Source organism: Antechinus flavipes, chromosome 2, assembly GCF_016432865.1.
Source record: "Antechinus flavipes isolate AdamAnt ecotype Samford, QLD, Australia chromosome 2, AdamAnt_v2, whole genome shotgun sequence".
NCBI classification, from domain to species: domain Eukaryota; kingdom Metazoa; phylum Chordata; class Mammalia; order Dasyuromorphia; family Dasyuridae; genus Antechinus; species Antechinus flavipes.
The window spans coordinates 164,818,728-164,839,748 of record NC_067399.1 but is presented as its reverse complement, the minus strand read 5'-3'; the positions used below and the strand labels follow the sequence as shown (position 1 = coordinate 164,839,748).

General features: G+C 33.0%; 1 protein-coding gene across 3 annotated transcripts in view; it reads left to right on the top strand.

Annotated features, from left to right (window-relative positions):
• Window positions 1-21,021, top strand: part of MACROD2 (mono-ADP ribosylhydrolase 2) — a 2,209,416-nt gene that overhangs the window by 318,055 nt on the left and 1,870,340 nt on the right. The window lies entirely within an intron of this gene.

The following is a 21,021-nucleotide window of genomic DNA, read 5'->3' as shown; positions in this document are numbered from 1 at the left end:
TGAAGACAAGTAATCCCAACAACATGCATATATTTAATACACCTTAAAAAAGGGGAGTTTTATGAGCATGCAAAATCTTTTATATAATCTTGGTAAAAATACTGTTTATTCATTTTGGGAAGGGGAAAATGGCAAAGACCAAAAGTTAAGTTAAATATTTTTTTATTTCCCTGAGACATTGACTATATTCTTATTTATTTCTAATTTGACAAATACAAATATCTTTCTTGGTATTCTTCCCCCAAACAATTTAGGCATGCTTAAATCCTCATTCTAAATTAAATCAATAGTATTTAAAGTTGAAGACTAGAAAGAAATGAAATATTAAATATTATTTTTGTCTCCTTTATAGTATAACTATCATGAATGGGTTTTAAAATGCCCTAAAAGTAATAAAAACTGTCATTGAAGTGATTGGTATGTTGAAATAACATTCATTTTAAATGTTGCCTATGAGGAAAATATGAGTTTTGTACATTTTAGAGAGTTGATTAATTTCTGCTCATATACTATTGAGGAATTTGTGTTTATTATTTTAACCTACCATAATTTCTACAGCTTCCTAAATAGTTTTCCCAGAAATCTTTAAATCTATTATTAAATAAAACAAAACTGGAGAGCATTTTGCTTTTTATGTATCTTCTAAGGATCAATGATGTTTTGACTTTTAGTTTATCTGGAAAATAATATAATTTAACTAATATCTTCATGTACTTTGTCCTAGGAAACAGAACTTTCCCCATTGTCTGTTTTTTTCCCCCTTAGCTCCTCAAAATGTTTACTTCTATAAGAGGCCAGCTAATTGCTTTTCCTAAGACTATTTGACTAAGGTCTCTTCATTAGCTTCTTTTAGTTTATCTATTTATATGCTTGTTTGATAGCAGTTTGACCTTTTGCATTCCCTGCTAAGACCAGGTGATATCAAAGTAGAAGGTAAACCCATGATAAGAGGTGTATTGATCTCCATTGTTCCATGACTGCACCTTTACTAGTATCAGAGTGAAAAAACACTATTAGGTTTAGGGTGGGTGAATTTTTTGAATTCTAAAGTCCATTAAAACATGATGCAATTATTATTTGACTTAAATAGTGATGCAGATATCACAAATTTAATAAAAATGAAAGAGATCAATAGGCCATTTCTGGAGCTCCCAGAAATCAAGCAAATTCTTTGTATATATGATCTTAATTCCAATCCTATTTTATAAAATCATACTTACTCATAGAAACTTTTAGACCAGAAATAGTTAAATTTTTTAAAAAAATTCTTATTTTGTCCAGTTTCCAAGAATATGTTACCATATATATGTCTGTATCAATATTATATCTATGTAGAGAATCCTTGACAGAAATTGTAGAAACACACGAGTCCTTTAATTTAGTAGAAAGAAAAGGGCATCAAGTGAAGTGAGGTAGGGGAATAGTTACTTTATCAATACCATTAACCATGTTACTTACGTTGATTAATCTATCTGTATCTTAGTTTCTTCATTTGTCCAGTCAATACATAAAGGTTACTGGAGATATAAGGAAAATTAGGAAATCATTGTCTAAAATGGGAATCTTGACATAAGCAGTCCTTAATTTGCAAATCTCTAATAATAGTAAAATTAAATCAAACTAATAGTAAAAATTAATATTTACAAAATTAGCATTTTATAAAGTTTTTACTGTTTACAAAATATTTTATATTTATATATTTAATCTTTACAAACTATTAAGTCATTAGAGTTGATAGAGACAATAATTATCTAATTTAGCATGATTCAGTAGCACTGATCTGATCTTACAAGAAGATGGTTTGGGCCAGAACCTGAAACAAGGTACTAAGTAGAACTAATTGATACAATGCTTGTGTTCACACTTTTACTCATTGGAGTTCACAAGTATGGGAGATTCACAAAGCAAACTTTGTAACTTTGTGAATTCACACCTCCCTTAGGTGTGCCTCCAGAAGGAGGAGTCAACCTTTGGGAGATGATATATAAGAAGCAGACTCAGTCTGGAGTTCAGCTGAATTTAGATTGAGAGTCAAGTGATTTCAGCCAGAAGCCCTCTCTGAGTGAGAAGTTTTACTTTGGAACATTGACTGGGGTCGGAGAGGAGCACTCTGGGAGATTGAGAGCCAGAAGCCCTCTCTCAGTGTCAAGACAGATTCACCTTTGTGCTGGCTGGGCTGAAGGACAAACCTTTGGATTTGGAAACATTCGGAGGGAGCTCTTGGAACCAAGCAGAGAGATAGGCCTCTAAGCTAACAGGGCTATATTAGAGACAATAAAAGATCTGAACTTTTATCACCTGGCTGCGTTTTGGGTGATTATTACTTTTAACTGAAACTAAGGCTGCCTCCAGAAAACCTCCCCTGAGAAACCTGCTTGCTCCCAGAAAGAACCATTATTATATTATATTTTAAAGAAGAAGAACACCACATTTATATACATTATCCTACCTTACTATAGTATTTGCTTGTTATATATTTGTTGAATTGAATTGAATTGAATTTCCTTTGACTTCAGAACCACACTGTAAGATGGGTAGTGCAAGTATTTTTGTCTTCATTTTGAAGACAGTAAAATTGAGACCTTAAGGAGATTCTCAAAGTCCCATACCTACTAAATAAATGGTATTGCTAAGGCTTTAAGAAAATCATTTAGCAAACTAATTAACTTTTTTGTTGGCTTTTTCCCCTACAATTTTATACTTTTTTATATTCAAGATGGATGACCATGAAGAACTAGAATGAAGACCTTTGACAGAAATTGGCTGAGTGATCCTGGGTAAATAGCTTAGACCTCTCAGGGTTCTAGACAACTTTCTAAGACTTTATGTTGTAGAGAAAGTGATAACTTGCATTGGTAGAGTTTCTTCATCTGGTAATTCTCTATATCAGTGAAGTCAGACTGAGTTCCTGTTGCTATTCCTTTTAGATATGTTGTCTAACAGAAGCCATTTAATATAGGAAAGGCAAATGCAAGCAGTTCTCAAATTACATATAGGTTATATTCCAAAAATTATGAGGTTAAGTTGGTTGCTTTAAACTCAGATTATATTCTCCAAACATCCAGTATCATAAATGGCAGTTTGATTTTCAACTATTTAAACTACAAAGCAAATAAATTATAGTTTTCATCTTTTTTTTTAAATTTTTGGATTCAAGAAACAAGAAGCCAAGCAGTACAAGAAAGAAGTGTTAAAAAAGAAAGCAGCACAGCATTTTTTCTACCTTTTTTTACACAGAGGTCTTCTCATGCCAAATCCAGTACTCCCTGGTACTAACATTTCCAACTTCTGCTCCTACAATGCACTACTGCCATGGGAGCCACTGTGAAAATCTCAAATGCCTTCCCCTTGCCATTTTCAACTTTCCCTTACAGTATCTGAAGTCTTTGACTTAGTGTCTCTTTCCCCCTCCTCAGAGAGCATTTATAAACTAGATAATTTTCAGAAAAGATTGAACAAGATGGAGAAAGATCTCATGCCATATGAGAGTTGGATTGGGTAAGAGAAGATTTAGGAAAGAAACATGAGAGAGATCTTTAATAATTTAAAGATTGTTAGAAGAAAGAGGGATTAGATTTCTTTTGTTTTGCCCCAGAGATCAGAATTATGAGCAGTGAGAAGTTACAGAGAGAAAAGTTTAAGTTTGATGTTAGGGAAAACTATCAATAATTACAGCTATAGAAAAGTAGAGAGGATTGCTTTGGGAGGTAGTGTGTTCTTACTCAAAGGAAGTCTGTAGGTAAAAACTATAGATCAAAACTTTTAAACTGTGTTTTGAGACTCCATATAGGTTCATATAATTGAATGTGGGGATTGCAAAATTATGATTTATTGTCAGTAAATATTTCATTTGTATATGTTTTTTGTATGCCTATATACCTAGGGTCTCATAAAAATTTCTCAGGTGAAAAGTGGTTGTGTATGAAAAAAGTTTAAAAAGCCCTGGATAAAATTATATTTTTTCTATCTATTGTAGAAGAAGGATGCTTTTTCAGCTATGGATTGAATTAGATGATCTAGAATTCCTTTATGACTCCATGATTATATTATATTATATTAGGATTATAATCCTCCAAATTCTACCAAAGAGAGATTTGAGTGAACAAAATTCTTCCTTTAAAAATGAAAATTCCATTGAAAGTTTGATGAGTTTATCAGTCACCAACTTATTTGAATTCATTTATATTGCTTTCCTCTGAGTATCTCACTGATTTAAGCAATTCTAAAAAGAATGGGAAATTTATTAGAGGTGAACAGGCAGTTTGGGGATAAATAATACTTTTGTGAATAGGGAGGACATGATGTACTGGTACTTGAATAGAGGGATACTAATACATGGAGAAGTCAAAGGGAGGCTTCAACTAAAGTTCATAATCTGACCCCTTCCTACTTTTCCAATCTTCTTATACTTTATTCTCTTTCCCGCACTCTGAGATTCAGTGACGTTGACCTCTGCTTTTCCTCCAATAGGATACTTATTGTCTGGGTATAATTACTGGCTATTCCCATACTTGAAATTCTTTCCCTCCTCTACTTCTTGCCTTCCTTTGCCTCCTTCAAGTCTCAGCTAAAATCTCACCTTCTGTTATATCCTTTCCTAGTCCCACTTAATCTTATTGTCTCCGGTCTGAGTGATTCCCCATTTTATCTTACATGTATTTCATTTTCACCTAGTTTGCATATTGTCTCTCCCACTTGATTGTAAACTCCTTAAGAACAGAGACTGTTGGGTCTTGCATTTTTTGTAGTTCTTGTGCTTTGTACAATGCCTTGGATATTTTGTTATTCTTCAATTGCTTTCAGTTGTGTCCAACATTTCATGACCCAATTTGGGATTTTCTTGGCAAAGATAATAGAATGGTTTACAACTTCCTTTTGAAGCTCATTTTACAGATGAGGAAATTGAGGCAAACTGAGTTAAGTGACTTGCCCAGGATCACTCAGGTAGTAAATGTCTGAGGTCAGGTTTGAACTTAGGAAGTTGAGTCTCCCTGACATCAGAAGTAGTACTCTACCTGCTGTTCAACCTATTTGCCCTTCCTGATAGAAGCTTAATAAATATTTCTTGACTTGACTTTAACTGCTTTATGTTCTCCTCGTTCTCCCCCTATGATTAGACTTTTATGCAAGAAAGATGAAATAACACTTTTTGGATGATACATGGGAAATTACTTTTAATTCTTTTATTTTAATTCTTAATTTATATGAATATAAATCTGCCTTCTCACTATTTAGCATGACTACACATTTTACTTTAAAGGTGTGAAAAAATGTTCTCACACTAATTAATGTATTAAATTAAATTATTTAGACTTGGGCATCTGTAAAGCCCTTCTCCCTTTTCTAATTTTCAAACTGCTTTTCCTGTAGGTAGGTTAGGAGGCAGTTGTCCTATAGAAAGTGGTATTTAAATATGAAAATTCAAAATGGTGATCCAAGTTATTTTAATAGGGAGATTCCACCATTACTTATTCCCACATCTATATTGACTCCATCTTGCACTAAATGAGATATGTATGCAATAGAGAAAGCAATAAAGCCTCTGAAAGTACACATGCTATTACTGTGAAATAGTTTACATTAAAAAAATTATCTAGAAAGTCTTAAAAATGTTTTATAAATTCAAAGCTTGCTAAAATAAAAAACGAGTTTGATATGTAGATGATCTATATATAGAATGTATATAGAATATACATTCAGCGCTCTGTTTTTCTGTGAAGTCTGGTCAAATACTAAATGTTCCTGTTAGAATTTGCATTAACGTTTCCTGAACAATTCTAAGCAGATATGAGAGAAATAAATAATTTTTGCCAGGTCATAGCTGCCTCATAATATTTAAATACTGCATAAACTCATAGATTAAAAATGTATTCATATATTTTCTTTTTGTAATACAATTTTAAGAGTCACTAAAACCAAAACAATGCTTTTAAATGTTTTTCCATTTTGAACTACCTTGAAGCAATGCATACCACCCAGAGTTTCAGATGGGGATTTAAAAACACATTTTAAGACTAACTCTTACCATTTAGACTCATACGCAAAAATATTGATGAGGGAAGAGAGTTTAAAATAAAAAAAAGTAAGATTTTTGTTTTAAAGCAGTTGATGCCCTCAGAAGTAGTGGCAGTGAAATAAACATTGACATAAGAACTTCCTCTTTTTTCCTATCCTTTACTACCTTTTTCTCCATGTTCTAAAATTCACAAAGATTTATCTATATCTATGTCTATATTAATATCTACGTCTTTATCATCTATGTCTACATGTAAGCATTGTTCCTCACTAAAGCCCAAGTTTAATGCCTTACCAGTTTTCTAAAGCTCAATATAAGAAATGCTGAGGAGCTTTGGCAACTCATGCCAAGTTGCAGAACTTCAAGTGTGTGCCTGATGATAGGCTATTTCTGTTATCCAGAGACTGGCCTAATTACATGGTAAAGACCCCTTACCAGGTTGGTTGCATAGCAATAGAATTTTGTTAGTTACAATCAATACCTCTCCAACTAAGTTGAAGATAGTCTGCTATTGGCAAAGATGGCAGGAGTGCCCATGTGGACAAAATCACAGATTTCTACATTATTGAAATGACTACAACTAGCCAAAGAAAGGTTACATATATAGACAGATATCAAAATATATAGTAAGAGAGAGCTCAAATGTATTTTATTATTGTAATAGTCCAACCTGAATCAGAAGCTAGTGATGAGACTATATATATATGTATATTTCAATTAGATGTAACATTTCACTTTGTTATATGAAACATGGATTTTAAAAATTCATCTTTGCAAAAGAAAAAGAAATTTTGCATTATTTTTGCTTATTATTGGCTTGTATGTTTAGGTCCTAGATCATCAGTGTCTTAGATGAGTTCTGAAACTTGTTACTCTTTATGTAAATTTACCTTACCACATCACATTACACACAGTAGGTATCTTACAAGTTTATGTTTATTTAACTTTTTAGAATTTTCATGGCACTGGTTAGTACACAGAAAAGTTCTAGAAAAATTAATGGTTAACCATAAATATAATTTAGAGCTATTTATATATGTATATATATATTTATCAAATGACATAAAGCTATTTAGTTCATAAATATCCTCCTCCTTGTTTTAGTTCACCTGCATGTCAACCACTTTCTCTGTAAAAGCATGTGCTTATCTAGATCTAATTAGAAATAACTTACTTTTAAATATGTTTTTTTAAAAATCATTCATTCAATAATGGTGCTAATTGTAGGTTCATACACAACTTTCAGAGAAGAGAGAACTACAAGAATGTTTTTCTTCTGTTTGTTTTTTTTTTTTTTCTTTTGTAACAGACTATATTGCTACTCATGTCTTTCAGTTTATCAGTTCCTGGGAGTGTGAATTTACTGAAGATGTGATTATTTCTTAGCTAACTAAAAGTAACACTTTAAAGTTAGTTGAGCTAGAGTCTCTGGAGGATTATTTCTTCTTTTAAATGACTGTGGAAAGTGACTCTCATCCCCAGTGTTCTAGAGAAAACTGAATTACCACAACTGGTGTTTCATTTCCTTTGGGAATTGGTATGAATTAGGAATTTGTGAGGGCTTTCAAATGATATACTATATGAATTGATTACATTTGAGCTATGTGGGTGGTATTCAACAGAGTCTACTCCAAACAAATATACCAAGCCAATTGTTGATATCTATAATTGGAAAGTTTTCTGTAGGATGCAAATCCACCTCAATTTCATGAACTTTCCCTCTATATTTATAGAGTAAATTCATAACTTCTCAAATAGAGTTTAATATCTACAATGAATTTTGGAAAATGTAAATACTTTTTCCCAAAAAATGTCTACAATGGGTTATAGTTCTATTAAATTTTAAATAGTATCCTTTACATATATCCACAAGTTCTTTTCTAAGTTATATAGATGCATTTTGAAAATAAGTTCTAGGTATGACCTGTCATCATAGGTATGACATATATCTGTGAAAATGATTCCAAAATTAATTTGTAATTTTAAAAAGTTTTATTCTTGTTTTTTAAAAAGAAAACAGCAGCATAAAGTTGAAAATTTATTAAGGAAATTGATCATTTTCTTGAGGGAAGAACTTTAGGAGTTTTAAAGATATTTAAGTATCATGCTTAAATAGAAGTGAACAATACAAATGCTGTCTGAACCATTCTCGCTGCTGCTAGCCCCTTTTTGTTTTGCGTGGTGACTGAGGGGGAAGGGCTTGTCACTCAGAAGTGTAACTGGTAGAAATGCATTATCCTCTTTCTCCTCAAAGGCAAATGAGAAATAATCACTATCACATCATCTTATTGACAAACAGGGAAATTTGTTGGTGATTGAAGAAAAGTTTAAACCCCACAAGTAAAATATAAGTAGATATGGATTTTATACTTGAAATCGTTGGAGTAGTAGACTTTAAGTATTTGGACTTTTCCCTTCCAATTTTAAGCATGATTTACATTTCAAAATCACTTCAGATTTTTAGTTGAACTTAGATTTAAGAAGGGCTAAAATATTTACTGATTAAAGTTGTACCTGTAGTATTCATTATTATGAAATGTCATATGAAATTATTAATTTCATTGAACTAAGTATTTTTATGCCTATGACTGGATTTATATGGATATTTTATATTCAGAGGATTATTACAATCCACATTATGACTTTTGGCATTTGACTTTAAATCTTACTAATATTATTCAATTCAGTTTATTTCTATAAGCATTTATTAAGGACCTACCATATGCCAGGCATGGTGTTGGGTATTGTGGATACGAATACAAAACCAAAACGTTTCTTATTCTCAAAGTGCTTTTGATACATTAAATTATGTTAAATAATTTAACTTTGAAAAATCATTTAAAACATATCCTAACCAGGAAATGTGAATAGCCTATGTTCTTTAATCTCTACAATTTAGAATAAATCATCTCTCAGAATTACAGAATCATAGAAATGAGATTACTCTAGTCCTGAGTTTCCTTATTGTAAAATGAAGAGGTTATATTAAATGATTTCTAGGATCCCTTTTTTTCTACTAAAATCTCTAATCCTTTCATACTATGATCTTAGAGAGATTGATGGACTATTTTAGAAAGTACGGGGTTCCCCCTCATTAGAAATCTTCAAACAGTTCCTGTTATCTCAAATCAAAGCCCATATTTCTTATCACCCCTCCTTCCCAACTTCCCCCATTTTTTGTGGGGGGGGGGAGAGAGGCTCAAAACTGCAGGCCATTCTCCAGGCTACTCAACAAAATGTTTAGAGTTACTTTTGAGTGTTTCTTTTCTTTTTTTCTTGTCCCATCTCCCATTTATTACTCCCTATTGCTTCTTCCTTTGAAATGTCTCTTAAGATTTTTCATCTGTGTTTTCTTTCTATTGTCTGCTACCCACTTAGTCTAAATCCTGTCTTAATTATTGCTGAGACTTATTAGATAAATTACTTGACCCCATTTTCTGTTCCCTCTCTACATTTTCTGTACTATTGCTGGATTGATATTTACTAAAATTCAACTTTTATATGTCACTTTTCCTATCCTCCCCAGCATTCAAAAATCCACTTGATTTCTATTGCCTACTATATCAAATCCAACTTTTTTCTGTCTTGGTCCATGATATTTATCTCCCCTTCTTTCCTACTGCTTCTCAATTGAATGTCTAGTTGCAATGAATCTGGTTTTCTTGCTTTCTTCGGTACCATTTCTCCTTTACTATATTCTAAATAATTCCTAAGTTTCCTCCATGGTATTAAAGATTTGGAGTTAAAGTTGATCCAGTCCAAACTTCTCTTTTGTAGGTTAGGAAACAAAAAAATTAAGTGACTTGCCTGAAGTCAAACAGATATTGAATAGGAACATTAGATTTCATATCTAGATTCTCTGCCTTTAAATGAATTCCTTTTGTTATCTTTTCTGTAAGCCTTTAGATGTGGGATAGATAATAATGCAGACAACAGTGGATAGAGGTTTGGATTAGGAGCCAGGAATCCTTGAGCTTGAAATATTCTGATAGATTCTAACTTGAGCAAGAGTAATCTCTCTCAACCCAAATTTTCTCATCTATAAAATGGGAATAATAATAGCACTGACATCATAGGGTTGTTATGAAGATCAAATGAAAACATATAAAGTTCTTGGCAAATTTTAAAGCATTTTATGAATGCTAGCTCTTATTACTCTTGATAGTAGTAGTAGTATTGGGTAGTTTCTGAAACTGGTTGAAAGAGTTGCCATTAATCAATGATAGCTTGGAAGGAAGATTTCAGTGGAATATCCGAGGGATTTTTCAATGACAATGAAAAAGATAATTAATGACTTAGAAAAAGACACAGGTCATATGCTCATGGAATGTGGAGATAATCCAAAGCTGGGAGGGGTAATTAAAACTTTGAATGACAAAATCAAATATGAAAATGTAGCAAATAACACTAGGCAGAATCAAAAAGGTTGACATTTAATAGGAATAAAGTAAAGTATTATGTTCACTTGGATTAAAAAATAAAAACAACCCCCAAGCACAAGACAAAGAAGGCATGGTTAGGCATCTGGCTGTCATAAATGAATGAATTACTTAATAAATAGGGGGGCTTTACTGGGTTGCAAGATCAGAATGAATCCATCACCAAGAAAACAAATAAAATCTTGTCTATGTTACAAGAGTCCTAGAGTCCATGATTATGGAAGTAATCAATCTCTCCTCCCCTTCCTTTTCCACTCCCCTGCCTCCACCCACCAAAATCGTCATTTCCTATACAACACATCAGGACTTGCACAAAGAGTGGGTGGGGGCCATTCTTTCTCCAAGCTTATATATTAATAAAGTATGGTTCAATTACTATTTAGCCTCATGTGCTTGGGACCTCAGTGCATCAACTCAAGCCTCAGCCCATTACAAGTAATGACCCCACAGTATTCGTTTTGTTTAGTTCACACCTGAAATGTCCTTATTTCTAGGTGTAATATTTTAGAAAAAACATTGATAAGTTGAGGAATGTCCATGTAAAGGTGAATGTTCATAGTGGGAAATGACTTTAATATCATGCCTTATGAAAACTGATTGAATGAACTGGAAATCAACTGAATTGTTAATATTACTAGTCCTGAAATTAGATTTAAATTATTTGGGTTTATTTTTATTATGTTTTCCTACAGAATGTATGCCTTTAAATTAAAGGCAAAGTCTGTCTTGTTTTCTGTTTTTCTTTTCTCCAATGTTTGTTGAATTGCGTGTTTAGATGGAGGAGAGAAATCCTGTGGGGATAGAATAGCTTTATTCAAGTATTCCTTTAAGAGGCTAGAACTAGGAGCAGTGGGTAGATGTTATAAAGATAAATGGGAATTTACATTTGATATACAGAAAACCATTGTTCATAATATGATACACAGCTGCATGGACAATCCATTGAACTTATCCATTAGTATACGTGTTTTGGAGAGATACTGCAAAGGGATAGTAAACTTGCCCAAAAATTGAAGAGCAGGAAAAGATTGCTTTTGAGAAAATGCAAATTTATTTTCTTGATCCCAAACTTCTTCCAGAAATAAATGCCTTTAAAAAAATTTGTCTTTTGTTTTTGCATCAAATATTGTATTTTATTTATTTCGTTAAATATTTCCCGATTATATTTTAATCTAGGTTGGCTATATTTGTGCATGGTAGTAGTGCTACATGTTATCAAACATGTTAAGTTTGATGCCTCTGTTTTAAACAATAGTTTAAGAAGATTAACCTTGAATCCTTGAAAATTTCTAGAATGATTATGGAGAGGAGGGTTTTTGAATACTTAGGAAGGGAAATGGTAATTACTACATCCAAGAATGAATTCATTAAAAATGAATTATGTTAGACTAAGTTTAGAATTTCCTTATTCACAAACATTTCCACAGATTGCAGAACTCCAGTGTGGTCATCTGAGAAGGACACTAGCTTTTCAGAGGGCCTATAGAATGTATATATAGAATTCAAACCCCACTTCTGGCATGTACAACCTGTAACCTTGGGAAGCCATCACAGATGAGAGCACTCTTAGTTATATTTAGGAAAAGATTGAATAAATAGAATAAATGATTGGTGAGTTATAAAGTCATGTAGATAATTCATCGAGTGAGGCATTGAATAAGAAAGCATATGCCTGAAAAAAGTGTTTGTCAGTCGTAGAGGATAGCCTGAATGAAATGTAAAAGAGAGGCAATGCTTTTTTGTATATAGTGATGTTCTCTAGTAGCTATCGATCTCTAGTAGTTATTAATAATAACATTATTTTGATTATTGGGAATTGGGGTATACTGTGGAGCCTTCTAGTGAGGCCCATGACCTCACCTGGATTATTGCAACAGGCTTCTAGTTAGAATCCTGACTCCTAGTTTTGCCTTTTTGCAATTAGTCCTCCAAATGGCTTTCAAAATAATTTTCCTAAAATAGAATCTGACTCTTAATTTCCTTTTCTACTTTTAAAATTTGCTTAAATTCCACGTGGACTTCTGCAGAATACCTTTCCTAATTCTTTGAAATGCTAGTTACCTTCCTCTCTCAAATTATCTACTCCACATATAGTTATATGTATCTAGTTATTTGCATGTTGTTGTCTATTATGACATAAGCTTCTTGAGGACAAGGATTCTTGAGGACTTCCCATATATCCTTAGTGTTTAGCAGATGGTAGATGCTTAAGAAATGCCTGTTAACTCTTGCTCACTGTTACTGCTCTGCTTACTAAACTCTAATGGCTTCCTATTATCTCTAGGATAAAATACAGGCTCCCAAACTTGTCATTTAAAGTCTTTCACATTCTAGTTTCTCCCTACTTTCCCAGGATTATTATATATTTATTTCCCTTCCTGAAATCTATGTTTCCACAAGGCTGGCCAATTTGAATTCTCCAAACTCTGAAGTCTTTTCTGTGATTCTTCAGGATATATAAGAGAAAAAAAGAAAGATGAAAATATTTCACTTACAGAATTTTTTCAAAGTTTAATGCCTTGGTTCCCCAGGGCATGATCTAGAGGCCAAATGCAGACTAGGAATGAAATGTAGAATATCTTTGTCTTGTTTCTATAATTGCTATCTGAGGACAGCTGATAAACTATTGGCTTTTATTTCTGGTGAACAAAAAAGTAAGTAGCTTTTATTCATCTATCTAGGAAGATGGAGACACAAATAAATATAGCTGGACACTTTTAATTTTGGTAATATTTATGCAAATTCACATGCAAATCAGGCAGTGCCTTCAAGATCCTGGAAAATTGCCAAAGTGGCCCTTTCTGTCACAAAGTTTGAGCTTTTTTCCTGGACTTGTATAAAACTATCTCTTTGAATTAAGTGACTTTCCTACTCAAAGACACAAAACCCAATTACTTGAAATATGTATTACAGCTCTCTGAAGTTGTGGTATTTTTTAAGAAAATATTTCCCTCAAATGTAAAAAACAATAGCCTTTTTTGGAAGCATTTACATTATATATGTAAATAATGAAAATAAATTATTTTAAATTTGAACAGTTTTAGAAAGTTTTTATTTTATTCCCAAATTTGGTTGGTACTTTAGAGACCTGAAAAAGTTAAGGCAGCTTTCCAAGGAATTTTAGCACAATATATGTATCCTACATTGGGGTAGGTAATGCATTCAATTGTTTTTTTTTGTTGTTTTTTTTTTTTTTTAGGTTTGTAACCATATTCACTAGTGGAGAGAATCTGAATTGAGACTTTTTACTGGACTTTATAAGACTTTTTTTAAAAAAAATTTATTTTTATTTAAGACTAAGAGAACAAAATTCTCTTTTCAGAATTCTGGCATAAAGACAAGTGTGTTGGCATTGAAAGAACACTGGATTCAAATCAAATGATATAGGTTTGAATCCTGGTTTTGACATTTAACATCTGGGACCTTGGTCAATCACTTTATCTCTCTGGGCTTCAGTTTCCTTATCTATGAAAAGAAGTGGTTCAATATGATCTCATCCAATTCTGGAGCAGTTTCTCTATTGCTGTGAAACATTAAAAACTTCAGAAGTGGAAAGTGGGGTAAGAAGGAGAGGTTAACATGTAGAAGCAAAGTTTAGGAAATCAGTTTTTTTTAAACTTACTTTGATTTCAAACAGTTGATCCAGTTTCTTTAGATTTTCATTTTGGATTGGCACCATTTTAAGAAAGCACTGAAAAGCTTGAAGAGGGCAACCAATATTCTAAATTCATGGTATATAAAGAGTGGCTCTCTATCAAAAGATTGTATGATGATAGTGATGATGATAACGATGATAGCTGGGTCAGAAATCTAGAGCTAGAAGTTGCCTCAGAAGCTATCTAGCCCAAACCCTTCATTTCACAGATAAAAAAACTAAGATCTCGGTTAAAAGTTATCCAAAATTAAAGGAATGGGAGATATTTAGCCTGAAAAGAAACACTTAGGAGCAATATGAGATCTATCTTCAAATATCTGAAAACTTTTTATATGTAAAATGAAAAAAAAAAACAAACAATAAAATATTTGTTTTGCTCTAGTAGACAGAACTGAGATCAGTAGGTAAAAAGAGTCTGTTTCAACCCAGTATAAAGAAGAACTTTTTAACCAATAAAACTTTCTAAAAATACAGTGGGTTACTGTATTGTAAAAGCAATGAGTTCCATGTCCATTAGAGGTGTTCAAATAGAAGCAGAATGATACTTGTCAGTGATAGTACAAAGTAGATATGGAGATAGGCTGTATGCAGCTCTGAGTTTGGGAGAATCAGATTTAAATGTAATTGAAAAATATTTAACAAAACAAGTAAAGATTCAGTATGATATAGGTAATGATCTTATTCAGTATGTGCAAAAATCTTTATATATGGTTTAGTGGTCCCATTTCTAGTTTAATTTGCTACTACTAATGAGAAGGGAATTAAGGCATTGCTTAATGGATTATAGTGGAGATAATCTCTAAGATCTCTTACAACAGTTGAGATCCCAGATAAGCATTTTAAATACACCTATTTTCAGATATCAGTTTTAAGCTTTTATTTTTGTTTTTAACAATGTTATATCTGAGAAATTGTTACTGACTTTTACCAACAGGAAGGCCCATCACATTAGATACCATTAAGAATATACAACTTCACCTGAGCTTTCTTTATCAATTGGAATCCTAATGATATATGAACTTTGGGAAAGAAAATATCTAAATTCAGTCTTCCTAGTGATCATAATTTTAGTAACTCTTCATTTATTTTAATTTTAACATTTATGGAATTCTCTCATTCATTCCTCTTATTCTCTGTTGATAATACTCAGTCTTTCTAAACACACAAGCTCAAAAGCTTAAAAGCTTCTTGGAAAGGCCACTAGATTTGAGAAAGAGAGTCTAACTTTATTTTCAGCTCTGATACTTTGGGCAGCTTACAAATTCTTTGCATTCCATTTTCCTTTTTCTAAAACATTCAATTAAATTATCCTTAAACCCAATTGTAACTCTTTGATTCTGTAATATTTGGTTCTTCTCCCTCTTTCTCCTTACCCAATAAGATGACAAGGTTCATCAGGTTTATGTGCCTTCACACTCTTTCTTAATCATTTCCTCCTTTCCACTCAATACTCTATTCTTATATCAGATCCTTATAGACTATTGTAAAATCTTCCCAAATTAGTTTTCTTGATTCTATTTTCACTTCTCTTCAATCTATAGTTCACATAGATTTTAAAATCATCTTCCTAATTCACAGGCCTATGTCACTCCCCTGTTCAAATGCTTTGATGATTCTTTATTACTTATAAGATCAAATAGAAACTCCTCAGCATGGGATTTAAAACCTCCACTGTGGCTCAAACCTACTAAAGCCAAAATAAGACTCTAGCCTGATTTCTTTTAATGCACACTATGTTCTAACTCTTAGTACCATCTCTTCGCTCATCTTACTTTCTACTCTTGTACCATCATACATTCTTGCAGGTCATCTCCTGTATCTAAAATGTACTTTTCCTCCTTTCTTTATTTTGAGACACACTTCTCTGTCTTTCAAGACCAGTCCAGATAACACTTTTTCCATAAAACTGTTCATCATATCTCTAGCTGAAATGAACCATTCATTCAATTTTCCTTGAGAAAGTTTGTCTGGATCTCTCCTCATCCCTATTTTATATGCATGCATACAAATGTATATGTATATAAATGGATATAGAAATAGAATTAGAGATAGATGATAGGTGGAAAGATAAGATTTAAAAACACAATGGTGAATTTTTAAAAATAAATAGTGTGTTTATTGAATTCTGCTGGATGGAATTTTTACTTACTTCTTATCAGGTTCTCTTCTTTTCTTTTCTTTTTGTATTTGACTCACTTGGGCTAAATTTCCAATGAAGAACTTCATCTATCAATGCTTATCATCAATGAATAATCTTAGAGTGTTCCTGGGACCCAGAGAAGTTAAATGCCAGGGTCACAAAAGCAAAATTTGACACCAGGTCATTCTGACTCCAAGGTCAGATTTCTGGTTAGTTCTCAATCCACTATGATGTATTGCTTCTCAATTCAACAAATAGCTTTTAAAAAACAAAACAAAATAAAAACAAAAAACAAGAAAAAAATTCTGGGATTTTTCTTATCCTACTCTCTCACATGCTCAGAAGATAAAACATTAAAAACATCAGTGTTTAATGTATTTCTTCCCATTTTTAAACTACAGGTTGATACCCTGAATAGACACGTTCTGTAGCATTAACCTCCCTGCCCTTGTAACACAAGCAGTTTTGAAGTGATTGTGTTGTTAGGTTGTTGAGAACAACAAGGATTGTGTGTATGGAAAAGGGAAGTAGGTTTTCAGGAGAACTTGGTGAAGAAAGTCCAATTGCTTAAAACTGTTCAAACTTTCCTTAGGACTTGTGTCTTTCTCACATTTTAGCTTCTTGCTATTCGTGTCAATAGCAATATCTCTTATTTTCTTTGAGCAATATTATTTCCTTCACTGAGTCTCTTCTCCTCTCATCACTAAAGTACATAGGTTATCTTTGTGGTAGGAACTACCACAAGTTCTTTCTTGCAGCAGAACTTGGGGAAAACTTGGCATTTGACTTTCCTTTATCTCAGCTTGAGTGATTCAGTCTTATATAATTCGAATAATTCCATTTTACTTTTAATTAATTAGTAGTAGGGGAGGGTATTGTGGTTAATGGAGACTGAGATTTTTCCCAAATAGCCCTTAAGACCCTTGAGAAATGCTGTCATGGAACTGAGTCCTGGGGTAGAAAAACATCATTTCAGTTCAGTTAAATTTAGCAAGAATTTTCTAAATCATTGTGTTCCAGGGTAGGGACTAAGAGCTAGGAATTTATTTATTTATTATTTTTAAAATAACTTTTTATTTACAAGTTATAGGTATGGGTAATTTTACAGCATTGACAATTGCCAAACCTTTTGTTCCAATTTTTCCCCTCCTTCCCCCCACCCCCTCCCCTAGATGGCAGAATGACCAGTAGATGTTAAATATATTAAAGTATAAATTAGATACACAATAAATATACATGATCAAACCATTATTTTGCTGTATAAAAAGAATCAGACTCTGAAATATTGTACAATTAGCCTGTAAAAGAAATCCAAAATGCAGGCAGGCAAAAATAGAGGGGACTGGCAATTCAATGTAATAGTTCTTAGTCATCTCCCAGAGTTCTTTAGCTGGGCATAGCTGTTTCAGTTCATTACGGCTCTATTGGAACTGATTTGGTTCATTTCATTGGTAAGGATGGTCAGGTCCATCAGAATTGATCATCATATAGTATTGTTGTTGAGGTATATAATGATTTCCTGGTCCTGCTCATTTCACTCAGTATCAGTTCATGTAAGTCTCTCCAGGCCTTTCTGAAATCATCCTGTTGGTCATTTCTTACTGAACAATAATTTCCATAATATTCATATACCACAATTTATTCAGCCATTCTCCAATTGATGGGCATCCATTCCGTTGCCAGTTTCTGGCCACTACAAAGAGACCTGCCACAAACATTCGTGCACATACAGGTCCCTTTCCCTTCTTTATGATTTCTTTGGGATATAAGCCCAGTAGTAACACTGCTGGATCAAAGGTATAGTGCTAGGAATTTAAAAACAAACAAGCAAAAAATAAAACTCAACCAACCAAAAAATTCAAAACAATTCCTGCCTTCAAGGAGCTTACATTTATAAAAATGAAACTAGATGTATTTAGATAAGTAAATACAAAATAACTTCAAGTAAATACAAAATAACTTCAAGATTATTATGTGTGGGCTGGGGCAAGTTTTAACAAGTTGGGGAATAAGCCAAAACCTCTTGAAAGAAGTTTTTCTTTGACTGAGCCTTGAAGAGAACTAAAAGTCTCCAGAGGCAGAAATGAGAAGAAAAAATATTCCAAGTATGGGAGCAAGCCTATGTAAAAGATCAGAAACAGAAAGCAGAATATCATATTGAGCAAACAGCAAATAGAGCAGGTCGCTGCAACATAGATTATCTTAGATAAAATGTTTAATCAGACTTGAAAGACTGGTTGGGATTGCATTTGGAAGGTCTTTAAGTGCCAAGGAAAATTTCCATTTTATCTTAGAGACAACAGGTAATTACTGAAGTTTCTTGAGCAGGGAAGGGACATATTAAGACCTGTGCTTTAGGGATATCCATTTGACAGGTGTGCAGAAGATGTATTAGAGAAAGGAGATATTGAAGAGAGGAAAAACCAATTAGAATACCATTGCAGTATCCTATTTGAGCACTGTCGAGACTCTGAATTAGGGTAGATAGGATGTGAATATAGAGAAAAGAACAGTTATGAGACATATTGTATAAATGTATAAATATTGCATAAACTATTAAGTCTTAAGACATAATTGAATGTGGAAGGGAAGGATGATAAAAGGGAAATGAAGATTTAAATATGATTTTTACTGTGGTGTGCAGACATATATGACTAGGAAAAAAGTGCTTTTAATAGAAATAGAGGACTTAGGAGAGGTGTGTTAAGTAAAGGGAGGGAAAATAATGGTTTCAGTTTTGTAATTGTTCAGTTTGAGGCATCTATAGAACATCCAGCTAGGCATGACCATGAGGCTGTTGGAGATTTAGGTTTTGGCTCAGGGAGAATTGAAGGGATGGATTGTAAGAATAGATCTATGTTGGACTGATTGTATTAGCATACTTGGCCCAGGGTTTATGCATGCCTCTAAGATGCATGTCTCTAAGATGCATGTGTCAATGTTGGGAGTTACCTGCATAGAGATAATTGAAACCAATTATAGCTGTTTATGAGTTCACCAAGGAAAAAAATTCTAGAGAGAGAAAAAGAGAGAGCCCAAGACAGAACTCTGAGATACATTCACATATGAATAATGGGGAATAGATAAAGATTCAGCAAAAAGACTCTGAGAAGGAAGAGAAAAGAGAATAAGGTCAGAAAAATACAGGAAAGAGAAAGTATACCTAGGAGAGCATGTTCATCAGGTTTAAATGCTGCAGAAAGGTCAACAAGGATGAAGACAAGGGAAAAAAGACACCTCAATTTTAACAGCTAAGAAACTGGAAGCAGTTTTATATAGCTGGAAAGACTGAAAGTCAGATTTCAAGTGACTGAGGAAAACGATATGAGAAAATGGAAGCAGTGGGTCTAGGTGACCTTTTTCTATGAGTTTATGAATGAGACAACAAACAGACAAAAGCATGAGGCACCAAGTGAATGGTTTTTAAAGATGAGGTAGACTTGAGAATATTTGTATTCACACAAATAGAATGCAGTTAAGAAAGATTTGGAATTAAATATTGAGAGGAGATAATTTAAAAAGTAGGTTTACAGAGGAGGGAGAAGTAGATCTTGGCAAGGAGAAGCACCATATCTTCCTTTAAAATCAGAGGAGAAGAGAGAATGGAAAATGATAATGAGAGGATTTGAGATATAGAACTGGATTAAATAGTGAAGCTTTTGATGGATAATCTCCATTCTCTCGCTTAAATATGAGTCATAATACTTTAGAGTGAAGAGAAGGTTCAGTACTTATGGAAAGTACAATCAAGAATCATTCAAAGAATAACAAAAGATATGACATGTAACAGTGAAGGTCCCATTGGGTTTTTCTTTTAAAGACCTTCATAACCTGGCTCCTTCTTGTCTTTTAGCTTCATATATTTTACTCATCCTCCCTGTCTTACTTTATAAATATTCTGATTCTATGCACTTTCACTGGCTGTTCCTATAACCAGAATTCTCTCCTTCACCCTGCTTTCCCTGACTTTGTTCAAGTGTCAGTAACAGTTCCATCTTCTATAAGAAGTATGACCTGCATTTGGTCTTCTTCCTCCTTAATATTAGTACTTTTTCTCTGAAATTATATTCAGATTCTTGCTTATTAGATTGTAAACTCCTTGAGGAGAAGGGATATTTTTACCTTTCTCAGTATTCCAAGAATTTAGGACAATACTGGCTGTCTCATAATGGATGCATAATAGTTGCTGACTTAATAAATATGTAGTGAGCCAGATCATAGTTGTAAGACTTCTAGTTACATTAAGTAGCATGTCATATTAGTTTGTTCAGTCACTATACCCAAAACTAGTATAAGAATTTGTGAGAAAGAAGAGTTCCCTCAGAACTCTGAAGGGGTTTGATAAATTTTAATGCAAAGGAAATCTTCATGGTCTGGGTTGCATATTTTAAACAAATTTGGTCCATTGGAGGAAGAACTCTGAAACACTCATCTTTTATTAAACCATTATGCAAAATTGGTTCACTAAGAAAAGAAAAAAACTGATATCATGGACTAGGAATTAATGACAGTAAATTCTAAGTCTAGGAACATGGGGCAATAATGGTGACTAGTACTTCTGACACCTCAGGAAGCTACAGAGAATGTCAAGGATATTGCCACTGCATATGGAAAGAGAAATCAATGCATGCCTTGGATAAAGTGCCATAAGTGCCTTAGTTAGCATATGTACCAGGGAACCTACTTAGGGCATGATTGTAGATGACTGAGGTTACGTGAGATTCTGGAAAAGATATTCTTCACTAGGAACCATTATTTCTCATAAGTTCTG